Genomic DNA, 25,480 nt, shown 5'->3' on the forward strand with positions numbered 1-25,480 from the left:
TACACATTCATTAAGTATTGATGGAACATCCACAATGTACAAGGCAAAATGTTTGGGGCTGGACAAGGTACAAACTCTAATTTCCACCCCTGAGGAAGAAGAAACAGGCAAATAACTGACTATGACAATTATGATGTTATCGGGGCATATATATGGTAAGAGGAAATAATTAACTGCATGGAAAAAAGGGAAAGATTTCATGAGGGCTTCAAGATGTGAGCTGAAAATAAGCAAAAATTAGCCAAGTAGAAAAGGAGAGGAAGACTGATATGGTTTGAATGTGTGTTCCCACCGATATCTCATGTAGAATTGTAATTTCCAGTTTGGAGAAAAGGCCTGGTGGGAGGTGAATTGGTCACGGGGGCAGATTTCCCCTTGCTGTTCTCAGGATAGTGAGTGCCTTCTCGCGAGATCTGGTTGTTTAAAAGTGTGTAGCACCTCCCTCTTCACTATCTTCCTCCTGCTCTGGGTGTGTGAAGATCTGCCTCCTTCCTCTTCGGCTTCATGCATGATCGTTAGTTTCCTGAGGCCTCCTCAGCCGTGCTTCCTGCATAGCCTGCAGAAATGTGAGTCAATTAAACCTCTTTTCTTTATAAATTACACAGTCTCAGGTATTTCTTTATAAAAGCACAAGAACAGACGGATACAAAGAATATCTAGGCAAAGATAAACTCTGCAAAGTCACAGTGAGTAGCTCAGTCTGATGATTCATGGACTAAATGAGATCAGGTGTCAAGAGAGGAGGCTGGAGCATAGACTTGGATCCTGACCTGTAAAACCACAGATGTCCAGCTAAGAGGTCATGTGACGGCAAGTCACTGAAGGCTTTCAATTTCATTTGCAATTTAAACGCTTACTCTAGGGAACGTTGTAAAGAAGGAGTTAGGGTAAATATATACTAGAGAGGAAATATTGCTGCATATTCACATGTGAAGATGCTGAGCACTCATCACTGGCGGGCTGTGCTTCAGGACTTCAAACAGGTAGTATGCACAGCTGGTAGAATATTCTGTGGCTAGCCAGCTGTAATCATTTAGAGTTAATGTTCCTGATTGGCGTTGGCTTGTGGTTAAGCTGTTGTGCTGTTGAATAAGACTGCGGCCTTTCTCTTTCACTCTCAGTATGGAGCTGTCTTAATTAAGTCAAGGAAAGGAAGGAAGGTACAGGAGCCTGCCGATATTAATGAGCTGTGGGAAAGTTCTTTGCAACATTACAGAAACAATTATTAAAACTCTACATGCCTGGGAAACTCTGACACTTTATAACACTTGAAAACAAAAGCTTCCCAGGTTCTATTAGATAGACAGTTACGAGAATTTCATACTCAATAAAAAAGGAGAAAACTATTTTATGTCAAGGAAACCAAGAATTAGTAACAAGCGCAATAAATCAGCTCATCAACAACAGTCATTGAGCACCTACTATGTAATTCATCATTAAATGTGTTTGGGGCTTTTGTGGGTTGGTCAGCTCCTATAGTAGCCTATTAGTAAAATGCACAGTTTATCTGCCCTGTTATAAAAATAGGTGGTATTCGTAACTGCACACAATGAGTAACGTAAACAAAAGGTCCTTTTTAAAATATATGTTTTCCCAACATAGATGACGCATTTTTTTTCAAACAAAATCATTTTTTATCTGCCAGAAACTCTGAAAGTTTTAGGTCTTTACAAGTGTTTACTTCAAACAGTATTTCTCAAACTACTGCTACTTGTGAAACGTTTATTTTACAAAACTGTCATTAATCCCACAGGGCTGTCAAGAAAAACTATTAATAGCTAGAGAGCGAAAAAATTAGAAGTTGAAAGATTTTATATCAGAAAACAAAAGTTATAAAATCGGCAGCAAAAGACAAGGAGGAAGAATGTGAAATAGGAGGAGAGTAATCGGTCAGATGAAATTGAAATCAACAAGGTTAAGACGAAGAGCTCAATGCTGTTTTTGTCAATACCTAAGAGTTAAAGTTAAGAATTAAAGATTAGGCCAGGCACAGTGGCTCATGCCTGTAACCTCAGCATTTGGGGAGGCCAAGGCAGGAGGATTGCTTGAAGTCAGCAGTTCAAGACCAGCCTGGGCAACATAGCCACACCTTATCTTTACAAAAAAATTAAAACTTAGCTGGGCATGGTGGCACATGCCTGTAGTCCTAGCTACTTCAGAAGCTGAGATAGGAGGATCACATGAGCCCTGGAGGTTGAGGCTGCAGTGAGCCATGATCAAACACTGCACTCCAGCCTGAGTAACGGTGCAAGACCCTCTCTCTTAAGGAAAAAAGAAAAAAAGAATTAAAGGTTAAAAGTATCTTGCAGCCAAATTTCCTGTGGGCACCATATTACAATGATACATTTCCCTCTCTCCAAGTAACCCCTTTGACCTTGCTGTGTAAAGAAGTCCATTTTGTCTCATCTCTGCGAATAAAGAAACTGAATGTAGCTGTGAGAAGGGAGAAAAAAGTTTTCTGTTCCATGATAAAAGATTTGGCAAGAATAGAGATTAAAAATACTTTCACCAATTGTCAAGTGTCACAGTGTTTTAATTAGAGAGAAAAACAGGTGACAGGAAAGAATGAGCTATTGCAGTACTTCAGCTGTTGCATAACTTTCCCTGCAATCAATGTCTAGAAAGACGTTTGAGTTCAGTATATCTTATTGCTGAAGTCAGTTCTCTTCTGATTTTTAGTCTTTGCTTCTTTGAGGCACCAGCAATCATAATATTTTAGAATGTTTATTCATAAATTTAGCAAACATTTGTGGAACACATGTGCGAAATTTGATGTGGCAAGTTTAAGAAAAACAGCAATAAAATTCCTCCTTTTAAAAAGTTTTCAGTCTATGGTTATACCTGTGTGAAAAAAACACTAAGCAAGCAGTGAATTCAATTAAATAATGCAAACACAAATGTCAAAGGTGTTCATCCCTTACATTTAAAATTTAACTGAGAGTTTTAGAAAGAAGACAAGAGTATCTCTATGACTTTATACAGCTTGTCTTTTGCATAAACTAAGTCTCAGTTTCCTAATTTGTAAAATAAGGGTAGGTGTTTAATATTAGCTATTTCTCAGCCCATTGTATGGTAAGAACAGTGGGGGAAAAGATTACTTCATACAATGCATTATAAACATATTGAGAACATCTGTATTTTTCTGAGTGTTTCTATTGTCTTTTATAAATCTATATTCTTAGATTTCCCAAAGCATTCCACATATTTAATTGAAATCAGTGAGTAAAGGACAATATATTTCAATGAATTCATTCATTGAATGAATTTTTGATCCCATTATATGTATCTGTGGATAGCAGGAAATAAATATATTATTTTTGATGTAATGATGCAAAAAACATTTTAACAAAGCTTATGCATACACACTTTATGGAGTATTGTGGTGGCCTTTGAGAATTCACCTTTAGAGAGTTATATTTTGGTGACATATCATTGGCTTTTATAAAGGTCACATTAAATAAGAGTTCTATGTGGCCAGGTACGATGGTTCATGCCTGTAATCCCAGCACTTTGGGAGGCCAAGGCAGGCAGATCACTTGAGGTCAGAAGCTGGAGACCAGCCTGGCCAACATGGGGAAACCCCGTCTCTACTAAAAATAAAAAAAAATTAGCCGGGCATGGTGGCAGGCACCTGTAGTCTCAGCTACTTGGAGGCTGAGGCAGGAAAATCACTTGAACCTGGGAAGTGGAGGTTACAGTGAGCCGAGATCATGCCACTGCACTCCAGCCTGGGTGACAGAGTGAGACTCTTGTCTCATAAAGAAAAAAAAAAAAGTTGTGTGGAATCTGCTTCTGTATGAAACAAAACTTGTGAAGTCATTTCCCCTAACAGTACCATTTTTGTCTGCCTCCAGTTTCTGCAAAATTCCTCTGAAGATTATTATTTTCCTCTTTACCTGAATTCCTCCCTTCTCTCTCAAACCATCTTTAATCATGATTCTCTTTCCCACTCCTACAAAGTACCTCTCTGGAGGTTACCAGCAGCTTCTTGTAACGGCACATTTTCACAGTGGTGTTCCCTGTCTCTTCAGTGATGCACTTTCTTCACTTGGCCTCACCCCACGCTCCTTTGTCTTAGCTCATAGGTCACTTGTTCTCAGTCTTTTATGTTGATTCGCTTCTCCCTAGACTCCTAACTTTAAAGTGACCTGTCTCAGTCTTTAATCTTCTACTCTTTAACAACACACAATTCCTTGGTGATTTAATCTAGTCTCTTTGATTTAACACCCTTTATATGCAAGTGACACTAATTTTTTATCTTTTCCCAAGACTTCTGTCTTGAACTCTGCACTTATATATCCAACTGCCTACTCAATACCTCTGCTAGAATGTAACATAGTCATGTCCAAATTAATACATCCAAAACTGAGCTACTGATTCTGCAGTTCTTCCCCAGAGTATTCCATTCATATTCTTCCTTATAGTTAACTTCCTTATAGTTAACTTCCTTAAAGTTAGATCTTGTAACCCCTCTGCCCCTGCAACATCCCCCTCATCTCATTCAAAGTAAAAGCCAAACTCCTCACCATGGCCTACCAGGCCCTATCACATCCGACTGTATTACCTTTCTAATTGAATTTCTACTCCTCTGAATTTATTCTGCCAAGAACACAGGAGACACTACCTTTGAGCCCTTATGGTAGTAACTGTCTCTTGCTGCAACACTCCCTCAGGCACCTTCATTTGCCAACCTCTTCACTCATCAAGTCTTTGTTCAAAAAGGCAACACCATCTTATTAAAGACACTAAACTGCACTCCTAGTCTAGTCCCCTTTGCCCCATTCTACCTTTTTATCACTTACTGCCATCTGAAACACTGTAAAATTTATTTATTTTAGTTATTTGTTATTGTCTCTATTTCCCAGCTAGAATGAAAGCCCCAAACAGAAGGGAATTTTTGTGTTTTGTCCACTAATGGGACAGTGGGAAAAAATATATAACAGATACTGAATGTTAAAGGTGCCTATTCATGCATGAATGAAATAGAGCTGAAAGAGAAAGAAAATGAGGTCTCCACATCATCTGAGACCCTGGATCATAGACCTAATGTGGCATATATGGTATAGGATGACACGTGCCTAGTCATGTTGTAAAAAAATTCAATTTAAACTAGTCTGATTTTATGTTTTCTTAAAATGAAATGTAATAATTATTTGTTGACTGCATCTTGAATTCAATTGTTTTCTTTTAAAAAATCACTGCTGTCTTCTCTAGGAGCCACTGTCTTCTCTGGGAGCATCATAATGTACTAACTATACTTATTGTTGCTTTCCTGTCTTGAGTTCCAAACTACATTGCACTTTAACCGTCTCTAGATTCTTTTCTTTACCCATCTTTCTGATACTCTTATACCCCCACTCTGCCAAAAATAGCTCTTTTCTAAATTTTGCAAATAAATTCAAATTATAATCAATGAAAAGTTTACAGACACTATGGTTTTTTATGTACTGACTAAATTAATCTCATGTTACTATTCTTGTGTGAGTTTATGATATGAAGTAGTAAGTAAACAAATTTCTCAGCACTTCTGTTGGTTTATTCTGTTTTATCCTATTCTATTACATTATGTTCCATTCTGTTGTTTAACCTAATACCACATGGTATCCATTTCTATCACTTTATAACACGTCTTCTTATGTACTAGAGAGATTACTCCTTGTTCTTCAAGAATGGGGACTGGCAGAGTAGGTGGCAGGGTAGTGGAAGAGATGGTCAAAGGATGCGAAATATTAGCTAGAAGATATAAGTTCAAGAGCTCTAGTGTACAATAAGGTGACTATAGTTGATAACAATGTGTTATATTCATAACATTTGCTAAGACAGTAGATTTTAACTGCCTTTACCACAAAAACAACAATAAAAAAGTATAGTAATGCATCTGGTTTTTGGTTGATTGGTTGACTGGTTGGTTGGTTGGTTGGTTGATTTTGTGACAGGGTCTCACTCTGTCACCCAGGCTGGGGTGCAGTGGTATGATCAAAGCTCACTGTAACCTCAATTCCCCCAGGCCCCCCACCTCAGCCTCCCAGGTAATTAAGACTACAGGCACCCACCACCAAACCCAGCTAATTTTTGTATTTTTTGTAGAGATGGGGTTTTGCCATGTTGTACAGGCTGGTCACAAACTCCTGGACTTTAGTGATCCACCCAACTCGGCCTCCCAAAGTGCTGGGATTACAGGCATGAGCCACTGTGTCCACCCAGTATTAATTCACTTAATTTACCTATGCCACAGTGTATTTATATTTCAAAACTGCATGTTGTAAATGATAAATATATACAATTTTTATTTGTTGACTTAGTAAATATATAGAAATTTCTATCAAAAAATGAGGTGGAAATGTTAAAAGTTTTTTTTAAGAAAAAAGTGTTTGTTAGTTTCTTATAATGCTGGACCTTTCCATTTTCACTACATTTTAGAATCTGTTCATTTGCACATGTACAAGCACAGGTTCAGTGCATATATGGTACAGACACACATAGATCCATATGCAGGATTTGATTTGCTAATATTTCTGCATCTATGATAATGAGAGCTGTTTCTCTGTATCCTTTTTTGAAATGTCTTTGTAGGATTTGGTTTGATCAATTTAAAGTGAGTTGGACTATGTACCCTCCTTCTGAATGTCAGGTCAACCTTACTTTTAGGATACTGTCTCCTAGATTTTTCTACCTAGTGTGTTTCATAAGTCTGTCGTAAGTTCAACCTCTTTGGGAATCAGGAAATGCACCCAGGGGAACAGCATCTTTAAGTTCAAAATTGTATTCTTTCAATTTCCGTCTTCTGGATTTGGCCCAGTAATTTTTCAATTTCTTGTTAGCTGCCAGTTTGATTTAATTCTTACTCGATTTTTCTAGTTGTCCTTAGCAGATGAGTAGGTTTGAAATATCTACTCACCATTACTAGAAGTGCACATCCTTGCCCTGGTTCTCTCTTGATCCTCCTAAAGCGGGGAGAGTGGGCTTTCTCCAAGTGAAGGACAAGTCAGAGGTTTACCTTTACTCTCATTCTGAAGAAGTAAGTCTGAGGTAAATGGAAATTGTCCTGAGATCCATAAACCTGTCTCGCTGTCTGGAGCCCTCATAATACAGGAAGGACTAGGAGGCTCAGTTTGTTTCTCTATTGAGGGAAGGCGGGATTCCCCCTGTTGTGTGGGGCTTATTGACCAAGATGTTTCCAGGAAAGTCTTCATTTTTTCTCTTACAGCATTCATACTGTTTTGCTTTGTGGTGTTTGTTTGTTTGTTTGTTTGTTTGTTTTTGAGAAGGAGTTTTGCTCTTGTTGCCCATGCTGGAGTGCACTGGTGCAATCTTGGCTCACTGCAACCTCCACCTCCTGGGTTCAAACGATTCTCCTGCCTCAGCCTTCCAAGTAGCTGGGACTACAGGCACGCACCACCACTCAGCAAATTTTTGTATTTTTAGTATAAAGGGGGTTTCACCATGTTAGCCAGGATAGTGTCTATCTCTTGACCTTGTGATCTGCCCCCTTGGCCTCCCAAAGTGGCATTCATACTTTATACAATCAGAGAAGGTGGTCCCTGGCTGTCTCAGGAGTGTATCATCACCCCTCAGCAACTCTAGAACAATCTGGAGGGTTGTTATTCCCCTCCCAGTATTTATCCATCTCAAAATAGGACATGACTAACAAAATCTGGACTATGTCTAGAGGGAGGGAGGAAAAAATAGGACACACTGACTAATAACTCACAAAACTAATAGGAAATGGGATAGATGTGGTTTCTGAGATTAATGTTTCTGGGCAAACAAAAATGACATCTGCCCACTGCAGCAGACCCAGAACTACCATCATGAGCCTTACGGATATTTAAGTTGATTAAAAAATCGTTAGTGGCTGGATGCGGTGGCTTATGCCTGTAATCCCAGCACTCTGGGAGGCCGAGGTGGATGGATCACGAGGTCAGGAGGTTGAGACTATCCTGGCTAACACGGTGAAACCCCGTCTCTACTAAAAATACAAAAAATTAGCCAGGCGTGGTGGCACGTGCCTGTGGGCCCGGCTACTTGGGAGGCTGAGGGAGAAGAATCACTTGAACCGGGAGGCAGAGGTTGCAGTGAGCCGTGGTAGCACCACAGTACTCCAGCCTGGGTGACAGAGCGAGACTCTGTCTCAAAAAAAAAAAAGAAAACTCATTAGTGCCCTCCACAATTGCTAGCATTAGGGAATGGGCAGACATGTACAAAGTAATTATATCAGTGATGGCATTGTGTATTACAAAGGTCTTTAAAATGTGCTATTTGCATAAGGATGGAAGTGCTCAACTCTGCTTATGAAGGTCAGGAAGAATCCTAGGAACGAGATAAAAACTGACATCTGTTTAGGATTGAGTAAGCTTTGCAGAGGTAGGCAAAGGAAAAGTGTGATTACAATGAAAGGTAATGTCTTGCAAGCAAGGGGATGGGAGATTAAATGAAGTAGTCAAGTTTTCCATTTTCAATGAGAAATGTTAAAAGGAAACAGTGGAAAAAATTACAAAGCACTATTCAGGGCCCAGTTGAAGTTGGAACTATAAATTGGTTGTGTTGCCAACCTCCACAGTTGTGTGATTCTTTTTTGCCCTTAAGAATGCTTTGGCAAACTGTTTCGTATTGATAGAGACAGATGGATATGCAACAAAGTGACATTTCCTCCTGAAAGAAGTGCCATAATCCTATGATGAAAATTAAGGGAAGACTTCTGGACCGAGAGAGAGAAAGATTTCTTTATTGGGGTATAAGAAGATGCAGAAGGCAAGAGAGATGGTTTTTCAAGTACAATATGTATGTTGCCTGAAAAACCCTTTGTTCTGGCACTGTGGGAAAGCTTTGGGAAACAGATGTTTGTATGTAAGTTCAAAGTGTGGCTGAGTCTGAGCCACCAGGGCATGAAGTTAGAGAGGCAGTATGCCGAGGACCAATGGACCAGAGCCAAAGATTAGATTATTCTCTACGTTTTTTAACAAATCTCTCATGGCTTTGATCTCATGGCTAGAAATTTCTGCACTAGTTAACCATCCCTGTGAAAAACAGGGGTTATTCCAAGCAGCCTGATGACTTAGACCCTACCACAAATATAATCAATGTATCCTATGTCAAACTTATAATTAAAATAGAAAAATAGGACAAGTGTGGTAGCTCATGCCTATAATCTCAACACTTTGGGAGGCCAAGGTGAGAGGATCGCTTGAGCCCAGGAGTTCAAGGCTGCAGTGAGCCATTATTGTGCCATTGCACTCAAGCCTGGACAACAGATTGAGACTCTGTCTCTAAAAAATAATAAAATGAAAATAAAAGATCAAATAAAATAGTAAAATATATTCCTTTATTTTTAACAGCTGTATTTAGGTGTAATTGACAGAGAGCTGCGTATATTTAAAGTGTAGATTTGATGAGTTTGATATGCAAACATTTGTTATCCCGTCATCACAATCAAGGTAACAGTCATGTCCACAACCTCTCAGTTTCCTTGTATTCCTTTGTTTTTGTTCTTGTTTCTTTGTGAAAAGAACACCTAACATAAAATCTACCCTCTTAACAAATTTTGAAGTCCAAAATACCATATTGTTAACTATAGGCACTACGTTAGACAGCTGATTTCTAGAACTTATTCATCTAGCATAAGTGAAACTTGATGCCCATTAAAAATTCCCCAGTTTCCCCAAATCCCATTACTGTATTCTTTATTGTGTTCTTTGCTTCCATGAGTTTGACTGTTATAGATACCTCATGTAAGTGGAAGTCTACTATATTTGTCCTTCTGTGACGGGCTTATTTCACTAAGCATAATGTCCTCCAGGTTCATACACCTTGTCACAAAGGACAGGATTTCTTTCTTTTTCAAGACTGAATAATAAATACTGCATTATATGTTATTTTCCCATTCTTCTATCAATGGACACTTGGGTTGTTTCCATAACTTAGCTTCATGAATCTTGTAATGAACGTGGGTGAAGCTATCTCTCCAAGATCCTGATTTTAATTCTTTTGGACATATACTCAGAAGTGGGATTGCTAGATAATAAGGTAGTTCTATTTTATTTTTACCTTTTGAGGAACTTCTGTACTGTATGCCATAGCTACTACACCATCATACATTCCCACCAGCATTGTACAAGGGTTCCACATTTTCTACATCCTTTCAAATACACTATTAGCCATCCTAACAGGTGTGAGGGAAAAGATAATTGTAGCTTTCATTTGCATTTCCCTGAGCATTAGTGATGTAGAGGGTATTTTCATATACCTGGTTGGCATTTGTACATCTACATTGAAGAAATGTTTAAGTCTTTTACCCATTTTTAAATTAGTTTTTGTTTGTTGTTTGGTATTTTTTTTTTTTGCCATTGATTTGTAAGAGTTTCTTATATACTTTGGAAATTAACCCCTTATGAGATACATAGTTTACAAATACTTTATTTCATTCTACAGATTATATTTTCATTCTGTTGAATATTGTCTAACGGTGCAGAAGGTTTTTTCTTTTTTTTTTTTTTTAGTTTAGTTTAATATAATCCTGTTACAGGAGGTAGCTGGTCAGGTATGAGCAGGGCAGGAGAGGGCTCCCACACACGCACACACCAGGAGTGTCAGGCAGCCATCAGGTGATGGACAAGCAGCTGTTAACTGTCTCTCTAGAATAATAAATGGTCATAGCTGGCACCAGGGAAAGGCAGTCTCCAATAGAAAACACCAGAAACTGGTAACGAGCAGCATCCCAGTAAGATCTCAGGGGTGGAGAGAACTAACACCAGATGCCAGAAGTATGCCAATGTATAAAACCCCAACTTGACAGGTCAAGCCACGCACTTGGTCTCTCAAGTCACCTGGTTGGCCTTCTTCCAAATGTACTTTCCTTCCTTTCATTCCCGCTGTAAAGATTTTTAATAAACTTTCACTTCTTCTCTAAAACTTGCCTTGGTCTCACCTTATGCCTTATGCCCCTCAGTCAAATTCTTTGTTCTGAGGAGGCAAGAATTGAGGTTGCTGCAGCCTCATATGGGTAACTACCACTGCTAACAGCCACACTTGTGTATTGTTGCTTTTGTTGCCTGTGCTTTGTTGTCATATTCAAAAAATCTTTGACAACACCAATGTCAAGAAGCTTTTCCCCTGTTTTCTTCTGGTAGTTTTACAGTTTCAAGTTTTCCATTTAAGTCTTTATTCCATTGTGAGTTGATTTTTGCATACGGTATGAGATAAGGATGCAATTTTATTCTTTTTTAAATTTTTTTTATTATACTTTAAGTTTTAGGGTACATGTGCACAACGTGCTGGTTTGTTACATATGTATACATGTGCCATGCTGGTGTGCTGCACCCATTAACTCGTCATTTAGCATTAGGTATATCCCCTAATGCTATCCCGCCCCCCTCCCCCCACCCCACAACAGTCCCCAGTGTGTGATCGTCCCCTTCCTGTGTCCATGTGTTCTCATTGTTTAATTTCCACCTGTGAGTGAGAACATGTGGTGTTTGGTTTTTTGTCCTCGCGATACTTTGCTGAGAATGATGGGTTCCAGCTTCATCGATGTCCCTACAGAGGACGTGAACTCAACCTTTTTATGGCTGCATAGTATTCCATGGTGCATATGTGCCACATTTTCTTAATCCAGTCTATCATTGTTGGACATTTGGGTTGGTTCCAAGTCTTTGCTATTGTGAATAGTGCCGCAATAAACATACGTGTGCATGTGTCTTTGTAGCAGCATGATTTATAGTCCTTTGGGTATATACCCAGTAATGGGATGGCTGGGTCAAATGGTATTTCTAGTTCTAGATCCCTGAGGAATTGCCACACCGACTTCCACAATGGTTGAACTAGTTTACAGTCCCACCAACATTGTAAAAGTGTTCCTATTTCTCCACATCCTCTCCAGCCCCTGTTGTTTCCTGACTTTTTAATGATTGCCATTCTAACTGGTGTGAGATGGTATCTCATTGTGGTTTTGATTTGCATTTCTCTGATGGCCAGTGATGATGAGCATTTTTTCATGTGTGTTTTGGCTGCATAAATGTCTTCTTTTGAGAAGTGTCTGTTCATATCCTTCACCCACTTTTTGATGGGGTAGTTTGTTTTTTTCTTGTAAATTTGTTTGAGTTCATTGTAGATTCTGGATATTAGCCCTTTGTCAGATGAGTAGGTTGCAAAAAATTTCTCACATTCTGTAGGTTGCCTGTTCACTCTGATGGTGGTTGCTTTTGCTGTGCAGAAGCTCTTTACTTTAATTAGATCCCATTTGTCAATTTTGGCTTCTGTTGCCATTGCTTTGGTGTTTTAGACATGAAGTCCTTGCCCATGCCTATGTCCTGAATGGTATTGCCTAGGTTTTCTTCTAGGGTTTTTATGGTTTTAGGTCTAACATGTAACTCTTTAATCCATCTTGAATTAATTTTTGTATAAGGTGTAAGGAAGGGATCCAGTTTCAGCTTTCTACATATGGCTAGCCAGTTTTCCCAGCACCATTTATTAAATAGGGAATCCTTTCCCCATTTCTTCTTTTTGTCAGGTGTGTCAAAGATCAGATAGTTGCAGATATGCGGCATTATTTCTGAGGGCTCTGTTCTGTTCCATTGGTCTATATCTCTGTTTTGGTACCAGTACCATGCTGTTTTGGTTTCTGTAGCCTTGTAGTATAGTTTGAAGTCAGGTAGCGTGATGCCTCCAGCTTTGTTCTTTTGGCTTAGGATTGACTTGGCAATGTGGGCTCTTTTTTGGTTCCATATGAACTTTAAAGTAGTTTTTTCCAATTCTGTGAAGAAAGTCATTGGTAGCTTGATGGCGATGGCATTGAATCTATAAATTACCTTGGGCAGTATGGCCATTTTCATGATATTGATTCTTCCTACCCATGAACATGGAATGTTCTTCCACTTGTTTGTATCCTCTTTTATTTCATTGAGCAGTGGTTTGTAGTTCTCCTTGAAGAGGTCCTTCACATCCCTTGTAAGGTGGATTCCTAGGTATTTTATTCTCTTTGAAGGAATTGTGAATGGGAGAAAAGAGAGAAGAATCAAATAGATGCAATAAAAAATGACAAAGGGGATATCACCACCGATCCCACAGAAATACAAACTACCATCAGAGAATACTATAAACACCTCTATGCAAATAAACTAGAAAATCTAGAAGAAATGGATAAATTCCTGGACACATACACCGTCCCAAGACTAAACCAGGAAGAAGTTGAATCCCTGAATAGACCCATAAGAGGCTCTGAAATTGAGGCAGTTATAGCCCACCAACCAAAAAAAATCCATGACCAGATGGATTCACAGCCGAATTCTCCCAGAGGTACAAGGAGGAGCTGGTACCATTCTTTCTAAAACTATTCCAATCAACAGAAAAAGAGGGAATCCTCCCTAACTCATTTTATGAGGCCAGCATCATCCTGGTACCAAAGCCTGGCAGAGACACAACAAAAAAAGAAAATTTTAGACCAATATCCTTGATGAACATTGATGCAAAAATCCTCAATAAAATACTGGCAAACCAAATCCAGCAGCACATCAAAAAGCTTATCCACCATGATCAAGTGGGCTTCATCCCTGAGAGGCAAGGCTGGTTCAACATACACAAATCAATAAACGTAATCCAGCATATAAACAGAACCAAAGACAAAAACTACATGATTATCTCAATAGATGCAGAAAAGGCCTTTGACAAAGTTCAACAACCCTTCATGTTAAAAACTCTCAATAAATTAGGTATTGATGGGATGTATCTCAAAATAATAAGAGCTATCTATGACAGACCCACAGCCAATATCATACTGAATGGACAAAAACTGGAAGCATTCCCTTTGAAAACTGGCACAAGACAGGGATGCCCTCTCTCACCACTCCTATTCAACATAGTGTTGGAAGTTCTGGCCAGGGCAATCAGGCAGGAGAAGGAAATAAAGGGCATTCACCTAGGAAAAGAGGAAGTCAAATTGTCCCTGTTTGCAGATGACATGATTGTATATCTAGAAAGCCACATTGTCTCAGCCCAAAATCTCCTTAAGCTGATAAGCAACTTCAGCAAAATCTCAGGCTACAAAATCAATGTGCAAAAATTACAAGCATTCTTATACACCAATAACAGACAAACAGAGAGCCAATTTTATTCTTTTTGCATCTGATTATCTAGATTTTTGTACACCAGTTACTAAAGAGACTGTCCTTTCCCCATCGTAATTATTGTTGACTGTCCTTTCCCCATTGTAATTATTGTTGACTGTCCTTTCCCCATTGTAATTATTGTAATCTTTGGTTAAAGGTGAAGTGATACATGTCTAAGATTATTTCTGGGCTCTTTATTTTACTCCACTGGTATATGTATCAGTCTTTGTGCCAGTACCGTATTGTTTTAATTACTGTGGCTTTGTAATATATTTTTGAAATCAGGATGTGTGATGGCTCCAGATTTGTTTATTTCTCAAGATCACTTTGGCTATTCTTGGTCTATTGTGGTTCCCTATGAATTTTGGAATTGTTTTTTCTATTTCTTTTTTTAATTACATTTTTTAAGTCATTAGAATTTGATAGGGATAGCACTGTCTCTATAGATCACTTTGATTAGTATGGATATTTTACTTATATTAATTCTTCCAATCCATGAACACATATATCTATCTGTGTCTTCAATTTCTTTGATCGTTGTTCTTTAGTTTTCATTGTACAAGTCTCACTTCGGTGGTTAAATTTATTTTTATTTTATTCTTTCGAATGCTCTTTAAATGGCGTTGTTTTCATAATTTCCTTTACAAATTGTTTGTTGTTAGTGTATAGAAACACATCTGATTTTCATATATTGGTTGTGTATCCTGCAATTTTGCTAAAGTCATGGATTAAATTTAACAGTGCTTGGCAAACTCTTTAGAGGTTTCTATATATAGGATTATGTCATGTACAAACAGAAATAACTTTGCTTCTTCCTTTCTGATTCGGATTCCATTTTTTTTCTTGACTAATTTCTCTGGCAAGGACTTCCAGTATGTTGAATAGAACTGGTAACACTGGGCAACTTTGTCTTCCTCCTAATCTTACAGGAAATGATTTCAGTTTTTTACCATTGACTATTATGTTAGCTATGGGCTTGTCATATATGGCCCTTATTATGTTGAGGTACCTGCCTTCTCTACCTATTATGTTCAGCCATTATGAAGAAAGTCTTAAATTTTGTTCAAATGCCTTTTCTGTGTCTATTAGAAATTACATTATCACATTTATTTATGTTGCAGTATCTTTACATTCCAGGCATGAATCTCACTTAATTGTGGCGTGTGATTCTTTTAATGTTCAATGGCATTTGATTTGCTAGTGTTGAGGATTTTTGCATCTATGTTCATCAGGGATATTGGCTTGTAATTTTCTTACATTGTTCTTGTCTGGCTTTGGTATCAGAGTAAAACTGGCCTCATAAAATGAGTATGGAAGTGTTCCTCCTCCTCAATCATTTGGAAGAGTTGAGAAAGTGTGGCATTCATTCTTCTATAAATGTTTGGTAGAATTGACTAGGAAGCCTTCTGGTTTTAGGCTTTTTGTTGTTGTTGAGAGGTTTTTGATTACTGATTCAATCTCCTTACTCCTTATTCATCTGTTTATATTTTCCATGTCTTCATGTTTTTTATCTGTAGCATTTATTTTTTGCTACTTTCTTAAAATGTCCATTTCCTTGCTTACTTACATTTCCCATCTATTTTCACATTCTGTCTACTTTATCCATTAGAGCACTTATATTATTCATAGTTGTCTTAATTTTAAGTCTGATAATTTCAGCATCCTCTGCCAAGTCTGGTTCTGATGCTTGCTCTCTCTGTTCTCAAACTGTTTTTTTGCCTTTCAAAATGTCTTATAATTTTTTCTTGATAATGAGACATGGTGTACTGATAAAAGGAAGTGCTGTAAATAAGCCTTTATTATCATGGTGGTAAGGTCAGGGACAGGGACTGTTCTGTAGTCCTATGGTTATGTCTCAATCTTTTAATGAGTATGCACCTCCGAACTGTGAACTTAATGTGCATCTCGGATTCCCCTCATCCCCCCCACACCCCACTTAGGTGAGGCAGGATAGCTAGAGCGGGTTAAAGTTCTGTTTTTTGCTTCCCCCACATGGAAAACTACAGAAGGCTGCTTTTGTGTATTTCCTCTCTCCCAGGTCTGTTAGGGGCTGATAAAACCCCAGTAGGTTAGCCTCTGGCTAAATCGTCCTCCTAAGGGCAGACCTTGTTAAGAAGAACAGAATGCTTTGGTATATTTCAAAATGGTTTCTTTTTCCCTTCCCCTGCCAGGAGTACAAGGGGATTTTTCTCCAATTCCCTTAGAAACTGAAGGGAGTTGATAGGGGAATCCAGTCTCATGACCCAATCTCCAAATAAACAAATTTTACTCTGTCCCTGCATTTGCTAGTCCTTTTTGCATTTATATTGTTTCAGGTTTTTATTATAATTTTTTAAAGATGATATTTTGGTACCCAAGTAACTTCTTTCATTCTAGAGAAAAGTTCTTTTCCGTTGTGGAAATGTATTCCCCCATATATTTAAAAAAACAACATAGTTCACGTGTAGACTGGAACATGGTCAGATTGAGGCCACACCAATGAAGTCAAATTTGGTGTCAGTGAGTGTCAATGTGTCTCTTAATTTTTTTAAAATTTTTCTTCTTAAAATAATGTTTCAGATATAACTTACATAAAATGGAACACAGACCTTTTATTAGTTTGAGTTTTGACAAATGTGTGTCATGGATAACCACTCAACCAAACTATAGAAAATTGCCATTATTCCTCAAATTTCCCTTTATTCCTGTTCTCAGTCAAAATAGCTCCCCACTCCCCCACCCATATAACAGCCCCTTCACACGTATACACACACATACACACACCACCACCGCCACCACCACATGCCAGGGCTTAAGCATTCCTCTGATCTTTACTCTGTCACTCTAGATTAATTTGTCACTTGCAGAATTTAACTAAATGGAGCCATACAGCACATACTCACTTTGCCTGCCTTTGTTTGCTTGAGTGTTTTTGATGTTAATTCACGTTGTGTGTTCTAGTTATTTATTCCTTTTTATTGGCTGAGTAGAAATATACATTATATGGATACATCAACACTTCCTCTGTATTTGGATTTTTTCCAGTTGGGGGTCATTATTACAGAAATCAAGCTATAAATATTTTATATACACATAAAAACATAAAGCTAGGAATATTTTGTACAGAGCTTTCTGTGGATATGTGTTTTTATTTTTGGACGGTAAACAAATAAAAGTGTAATTACTGTGTCATATACTAAGTATATATTTAACTTCATGAGAAACTAAACAGTTCCTCAAGGTGACCTTTCCGTTTTGTAGTCTCAATAGCAACGTGAGAGAATTCCAGTTGCTCCATATCTTTGCTAATCCTTAGTATTATCAAACTTAAACTTTAGCCATTCTAGTGGTGTGTAATGGTACTTCAAGGTAGCTGTAATTTTTATTACCCTAATTAATAATAATCATTTTATGTATTTGCCATTTGTACACTGTTTTTTTGTGAAGTGTCTGTGAAAGCCTTTGACTAGTATTAATTGGCTGTTTGTCTTTTCATTATTTGAGCAGTAAAACTTCTTTAAGTATTTGGATACAAATTCTTTGTCAGATACGTGTATTCTGAATATTTTCTTGCAACACAAATTGTACTTCTTCAAAATCTTCCAGATTGTGACTTTTCTTTTTTTTGGTAATGTCTTTCAAAGATGAAATCTTGTTTAATGGGACTAGTTGTTTTATTCACTAATCTGAAATACTCTATGTGCTCAAATTATAAAGCCATTCCTTTTTTTTTGTTTTTTTTTATACTTTAAGTTTTAGGGTACATGTGCACAACATGCTGGTTTGTTACATATGTATCCATGTGCCATGGTGGTATGCTGCACCCATTAACTCGTCATTTAGCATTAGGTATATCTCCTAATGCTATCCCTCCCCCCCGACTTCCCCCACCCCACAACAGGCCCCAGTGTGTGATATTCCCCTTCCTGTTTCCTTGTGTTCTCGTTGTTCAATTCCTACCTGTGAGTGAGAACATGCAGTGTTTGGTTTTTTGTCCTTGCAATAGTTTGCTGAGAATAATGGTTTCCAACTTCATCCATGTCCCTACAAAGGACATGAACTCATCATTTTTTATGGCTGCATAGTATTCCATGGTGTATATGTGCCACATTTTCTTAATCCAGTCTATCATTGTTGGACATTTGGGTTGGTTCCAAGTCTTTGCTGTTGTGAATAGTGCCGCGATAAACATACGTGTGCATGTGTCTTTATAGCAGCATGATTTATAATCCTTTGGGTATATACCCAGTAATGGGATGGCTGGGTCAAGTGGTATTTCCAGTTCTCGATCCCTGAGGAATCGCCACACCGACTTCCACAATGGTTGAACTAGTTTACAGTCCCACCAACATTGTAAAAGTGTTCCTATTTCTCCACATCCTCTCCAGAACCTGTTGTTTCCTGACTTTTTAATGATCGCCGTTCTAACTGGTGTGAGATGATATCTCATTGTGGTTTTGATTTGCATTTCTCTGATGGCCAGTGATGATGAGCATTTTTTCGTGTGTCTTTTGGGTGCATAAATGCAACAAGTGGGCGAAGGATATGAACAGACACTTCTCAAAACTCATTCCTTATATATTAATGGAAAGGGCTTGAAAATTTTTTTGATTTTAATATATAAACTTAAGGAATATAGTGAAGTACTCAAATGTCTACAGAAAATATTTCAATAACATTGATAATGCATGCATATTTCAAATAGCATATTATATAAAACAAAATACTAATATAGAAGTACTGGACTGTTTCCAATTTCCAAGATCATGAAACAATTATATTGAAACTCTTTAGAGGTACCTGGTGCCTAAAACATATGAAAGATTTTATTAAAATGTATATATAAATTGACTCCCTCTTTTTAGCGGGTTGACTTAGAGGAATAAAAATCTCAGCTTACATTTGAGCATATAAAGTGAGAAATAAGGATTTTTAAGGAATTTAACTTAGCCTACATTGCTCTTGGAATCTGGATAGGCATAGCATTGCAATTTCCATATAGAGTTTAATTAACAACTTGAACAATGGTTCTTTTTTTCTTAATGTATTTTCTATCTGTGTAACAGATTACCTCCAAAGCTTAGTGGCTTAAACAATATTTTTATTTCACATTGCTTCTGTTGGTTAGGGTTTTGGAGAAGCTTTGTCTGGGGAGTCTTCTCTGAAGCAGAATCTCTTATGCCATCACAGACATATGTTGACTGGGGCTGCAGTTATCTGAAGCCTTGACTGAGGCTGGAATACCCTTTTTCAAGATCGCTCATTCACATACCTGGTACTTTGAAGTTAGCCATGGACTGGGGTCCTCAGTTCTTCTCATAGGGTTGCCTGACTATCCTCATGGAATGCTGGCTTCCCTCAAAGAGAGTGGTCTGAGAGACAGAACATGGCAGAAGCCACGTTGCCTAAGAATCTAGCCATGGAAGTCACACAATCACATCTGCTGCCTGCTATTTGTTTCAATGGTTATCAAAAGGAAAGGAAGTAGATCCCTGCCACGTGGAATTACATCAGTGGCAGTTTGTAATGAGAGCATGTGGGATGGAATGTCTATTGGCCAGTTATCTTTTTAAATGTAACCTGCCTTAGTTCTAAATTTTAGATTCGACCAACGGTGAGGATCTACCATGTGTTAGACCTCTGCTTTGCTGTTTTGTTTAGACTAACTTGATCTTCCGCATAACCTTGTGAGCTAGTTTGTACTTTTTCATTTTATGCAGAGGAAATAGAGGTTAAGAAAAACTAATGTTTCTGAAGTCTTCATATAAACCATACGGAGTACAGAGCATGATTTTTTATGTTAATCATGGGTTCAGATTCTGATTACATTACTTATTGACTATGTATATAAAAGAACAATAAGTAATTACCTGCAAAAAACCCAGAACTTTCACAAAAAAATACACATTTCTTTAAAAAATGACCAATTTCTATAGGTGTTTCATAGTTTGCAAGTATCACTCACCTCATTCACAGCTGTAAGGTTGTCTTACAGATTAAAAATACAGAGGTTAACTCATAAGCCTGTGTATAGGAAGAGGCACAGTCTGAAGTATAACCCAGGTATTTTGACTTTTAGGGCAGTGCATATTTTTTTATTGTTTACATCTTGTTGATAATTCAGATCAATCTTTTCCTGTTAAGCAAATTTGAATTTATAGCGATTCTCACAATAGTACACAATTGTCCATTTAAAATTGATGCATGAACACAGGAAATGGGAACAATTTTCTCAAAAATTGTTTTCCATTACTTAAAAGTTTAAAGAAAATTAGTCTTTTGAGTCAAATTAAGATATCTCTAAAACTGCAGAGACCTGAAAAGTTCTGTTTCCCCTAAAATATAACTAATCATGCACTAATCATTAGTCCCATAGTAATTGTATTAATTGTATTACATGAACAAAGAATAGGAGATAATTGCAAAGTTTAATGGGCAAAACTTTTCCAGCAATTCACATGTATCATTTATTTCATCAGATAAAAGCAAAAGGGGTTATAAACTTGAGGCTGTTTAGTCTAGACCTACATATCTCTGTTTACTACATTTCTAAGCAGCTTTTACTTTTCCTAATGTTTCTGAAATGTTTCTTAATTTTTTATGGCTTATGTCATCCAGAAAGAGATTCGTGATTTTATTCTGTGGCTGTTATAAGTGCTTAGAGCTTCTACTATTAATATTTGGCTTGAATTTGAAGGATGCAGCAATGAAAAGAATTTTTAACTTTCTCTTGTACTATTTTAGAACTTCAAAAGCATTAAGAAACTGTAGTGCAGATGAGATACATTAAGACAATCATCTCCTATTAAGATCTGAAGCTCTGCCTAAGTTATAAAAAGGTATATGTATAACTAAAAGCAGGACTGGCTTTGAAATAACAGAGGCAACACTTGGCCCTGTATCCTTCCAGCTGCACCCTTTGGAAGCACTGGAAAGTAGAAATCTTGTTTGCTCATGGAAACCAGGATCTATACCTCGAGTTTCAGATTTTCTCCTACAGTCATGCCTTAAGGACTCAGAACACCTGCACTGAGATACTCATCTATTAAATTCACCTCTGCTTGTGTAAAAAACGAATGCACCCTGTTGAGAAAACAGGATAACTCCAACTTGAAAACATTATCCCAAAGTGGTGTATGAGAAGCAGGCAGAATAAAAGCTTTGGAACTGTACAGACCTTTGTTACAAGGTCTTTCTACTTCTTACCAGCAGGTTGTTAAATATTTCTGAATATCATTTTCCTCACCTGTGAAATGAGGTTGTTGTGTTTTTTTAGCTTTGTTGTGGCTGTTTGTTTTGTTTGGTTTTTTGAGACGGAGTTTCACTTGTTACCCAGGCTGGAGTGCAATGGCGCAATCTCAGCTCACTGCAACCTCCGTCTCCTGGGTTCAACTGAATCTCCTGCCTCAGCCTCCCAAGCAGCTAGGATTACAGGCATGCGCCACCACGCCCAGCTAATTTTTGTACTTTTTAGTAGAGACAGGGTTTCTCCATGTTGGTCAGGCTAGTCTCAAACTCCAGACCTCAGGTGGTCCGCCTGCCTCGGCCTCCCAAAGTGCTGGGATTACAGGCGTGAGCCACTGCACCCAGCCAGGGGTTGTTGTGTTATAGGAGATGCTGCATATAAAGTATGTGCATGGTGCCTGGTATAGTCCTGGGACCTTAATAATTGGAGGTGTTATTGTTTCTGCTGAGAATTTCAGAAACTTCAGGTAGACTCGTGGGTGAGAGATTTTTGGTGCTCCTATGAAACACTGAAAGGCCAATCTACTAATGCTATTCATGAGAACACCTTTGCTCAGCAAAGATGGTTTCATCTGTAATACACTCAGTAAATTGAATGCTTTACATCAGCAAACTGAATGCTGACCTTGTGCCAGGCATAATGTTCTGTAGAATAACAGTCCTTGCCCTTATATAGGACTTCATTTAGTGCAATTCTCAAATTGCACTGAAAAATATATTGGGTAAATTTCTCCTGACAATCCTAGGAGCTAGGCAGAGCAGATATTATCCCCATCTCAAAGATGATGAGTGAGTATGCAGAGCCCTGGTGGGAAACACACAGTACATTCAATTTAGGTAATTTGAGGAGAGTTTAATAAGCACCCAATTTATAATGGTGTGGTCGCAAGGAGAGGAATCTACAAAACACAGTGCAGTAGCCAACTGCTGTTACTCAGGCGTTGGTCGAGGCAATCTATACCCTCTGACCGGAAGGAGCAAGGATTCAACCCAGAGAGAGAGGGCTATTTGACGGCACTGTGACCTTAGTCTGGGAATGCAACTCGTCCATATACATCCATCAGGGATGAAGCCAGGAGAAGGGCTGACCTTCACCCATCTCCCTCTGACCTATCACAATTGCTTTCACAAACCAGACTGAAATGGTAGCCAGGGACCCAGGAAACCCAGTGATGCAGTCCATAGTAATCAGCCAACTAAATTACAGAGCAAGATGGCGAAGGACAAAAAAATGCCGGGCACGGTGGCTCATGCTTGTAATCCCAGCACTTTAGGAAGCTGAGGTGGGAGGATTGTTTGAGCCCAGGAGTTTGAGACCAGCCTGGGCAACACAGTGAGTCCTCATTTCTACACACAATAGCTGAGTGTGGTAGGATGTTCCTGTAGTTCCAGCTACTCAGGAGGCTGAGATGGGAGGATCACTTGAGCCTAGGAGGTTGAGGCTGAAGTGAACTGTGGTTACACCACTGCCCTCCAGCCTGGGTGACAGAGCAAGACCCTGTCTCAAAATGAAAACAAAAACAAAAACAGAAAAACATGAAGGGGCAAATGGAAGTCATACACAACACTGTGTTTTAACAAAGTTAGATTCTTTTGTTTTTACAAATTTGGGAGTGAGGACTAGATCTCAAGTGCTTTAAATTACAGAGTAGTTCTTTTTTTATTTTTTAGACATACTGTGTTATGTCTTTTATCTTAATAAGCATTTCCCTCCAGTGGTTGATCCTTCTATATAGTCTTTATTCATTTCTGCCTTGCACTAGTCTGTCACCATACAAATCTGTCTACTCCAAGTACATTCAGTCTCTTGGTTCATTAGTAACAAAAATCTTCCTTTTGAATCATTGCATCATTTTGCTTCTTACAAGTAATGCAATAGATACTAGTTAAATTATTTCATCCATTCATTTAACAATTATATAGTGAGTGTCCACTCTATACCAGGCACAGGGATAAGTAAAGGCAAACCTGGCCCCTACTCTCATGGCATTTTGAGATAGGCTTTCATCAAATTATCCCACTTATGCATGTGTAACTACAACCTGAGATAATTGCCCTGAAAGAAGGAGCATTTATATGATTTTGGGCTGGGATTTAAACTGCTTCCCGAGGAAATGAGGCTTCACCTGAGGGCTGAAAGGTGAACAGAAGTTAACAAACCAATGAGGAGTAGAGCTGAGAACTTTATGGGCAGTGGAAACAACACATGCAAAGTCCCTGTGGCCATTGGGAGTATGACAGATCCAACAAATAAAGCCAATATGGGAGGGGCTCGGAGAAAGGGAAGGAGAGGTGGGAGGTGGGCCCAAGGAGAAGCCCAGAATGATTAGACAGTGTCTTGAGGATCTATGCAGAATTTTGGTATTTTTCACAAGAGCAATGGGAAACAATTGAAGCATTTAAAGCAGAGAATAACAGAACTAATTTTTATTGTAACAAATCTCACTGATGTTGCAGTGTGAAGGATGAGTTGGGAGGGGCCAGAGGAGAATCAAACAAACTAGTTAGAAGTCTGTTAAAGAAATTGAGGCATAGCATCTTATAGGATGGAATATTAGAATTGACTTAAGCATTCTTTTATTGATTGCATTTTTCCTCTATTTTAAACAATGCTACAAAAAATATATTTCCATGTGCGAGCTGGTTTGTGCATGTGAGTGTGAACTTCTCTAGAATAGACACTCTGATATTCTTCAGGAAACTATGTCTTCTTCATTCCAAAGATTGTTCAGGAACTACTGGGAAGAGAGAAACACTTTTGATAGGAATGTTAAAAACTAGCAGCTTTAGGTTGGAGATGCTAGCAACTGCCTCCCCAGATAGAGAGCTTGCTTGAGGATAACTCTAACAAAGAGGAAACCATTGCCAAGTTATGGTGATGGACCAATTTCTAGTAAGTTTTGGGGGTGCATAGATTTAGAGATGCTGGAGGCAAGTACTATTTCTGGAATTACATTGCCTAATAGATTCTCCATTTTTGTTTAAGCTAATTTAAGTTTGATTTCTTTCATTTGCAACTAAAACTGCCCTAATAATTAAATTAATACTAAATTAAAAATCAAGTAAGTGATGGCCAGGCACAGTGGCTCACGCCTGTAATCTCAGCACTTTGGGAGGCTGAGGCAGGTGGATCACCACAGGTCAGAAGTTCAAAACCAGTCTTGTCAACATGACGAAACCCCGTCTCTACTGAAAATACAAAAATTAGTCGGGCATGGTGGCACGTGGCTGTAATGCCAGCTACTCAGGAGGCTGAGGCAGGAGAATTGCTTGAGCCCAGGAGGTGGAGTTTGCAGTGAGCCGAGATCGTGTCACTGCACTCCAGGCTGGGTGAGAGAGCGAGACTCTCTCAAAAAAATTAAGTAAGTAAATGAGACCTGTCATTATATTCCTATAAAAATAATATTTATTAAATTCAAAAAGATTGTTTAGCCCCAAACAATATCAGTGATATTCTTGGAACATAGATACTTGAATGGAAAGAAAATAAGCTCATAGACATGGAGAATTGTTACAATGCATAATAGGCTATGCTGAGAATTAACAAAAGGACAACTGTTCTTTTATCAATATTAGGGACATTTCTCATTCCTTAATAAGCATGTCTACCAACAGAAATTATTCAATTATTCAGATGTGAAGAAGTGTAAAAAATACTTGAATATTATTACAGAGAACAGGGGGTATGTATTGAAGCAGTGATGAAAGCTGACATGAGGTGCCCTGAGTGTTCCAGACTGGATGACCCAGCAGGTGGGATGATAGAGAGCTTTTTGATTATGCTTCTCTAAGCACAGTGTCAACCAAACAAGTGATTTTACTAGACACCAACTACATGAATGGATCTTGTATTCATTTTAATGATCTGAAAGCAAGTCCCCAGGAGAAACTCCTATCCAGTCTCATTCCCCCAAAATAGCTATTTGTTTCCCGATAAGTTGGTTTGTTCTTATCATATAGGGACTCTTAAATCATATAACTGACTGGGCTTCCTTTTTTTAAATGGCTTTCAGAAAACATTTAGTATTAACACTGACTCCAAACTATTAGGATTTGAATGTGTTTAACTCTTTTATGGATTTAGGGATTTTTTTTCTCCATTCTTATTACTTTTTTGTCAAATATAGTATATACATGATTTTTGTCAATTATCTGTC

At 38.2% G+C, this 25,480-nt stretch overlaps 1 protein-coding gene across 3 annotated transcripts in view; it reads left to right on the plus strand.

Moving 5' to 3' along the window:
- The first annotated feature begins 419 nt into the window (after positions 1-419).
- TUSC3 (tumor suppressor candidate 3) overlaps positions 420-25,480 on the plus strand; it is a 367,133-nt gene continuing 342,072 nt past the window's right edge. Inside the window, exon 1 of one of the 3 annotated variants that reach the window (XM_063816167.1) lies at positions 420-566. The gene's annotated coding sequence lies outside the window, so the exon portion shown is untranslated. The remainder of the gene's footprint in view (positions 567-25,480) is intronic. The other 2 variants (XM_063816166.1, XM_063816165.1) reach the window with 2 other exon arrangements.

The sequence above is a fragment of the Pan troglodytes genome, chromosome 7 (assembly GCF_028858775.2).
Source record: "Pan troglodytes isolate AG18354 chromosome 7, NHGRI_mPanTro3-v2.0_pri, whole genome shotgun sequence".
Classification (NCBI taxonomy): Eukaryota; Metazoa; Chordata; class Mammalia; order Primates; family Hominidae; genus Pan; species Pan troglodytes.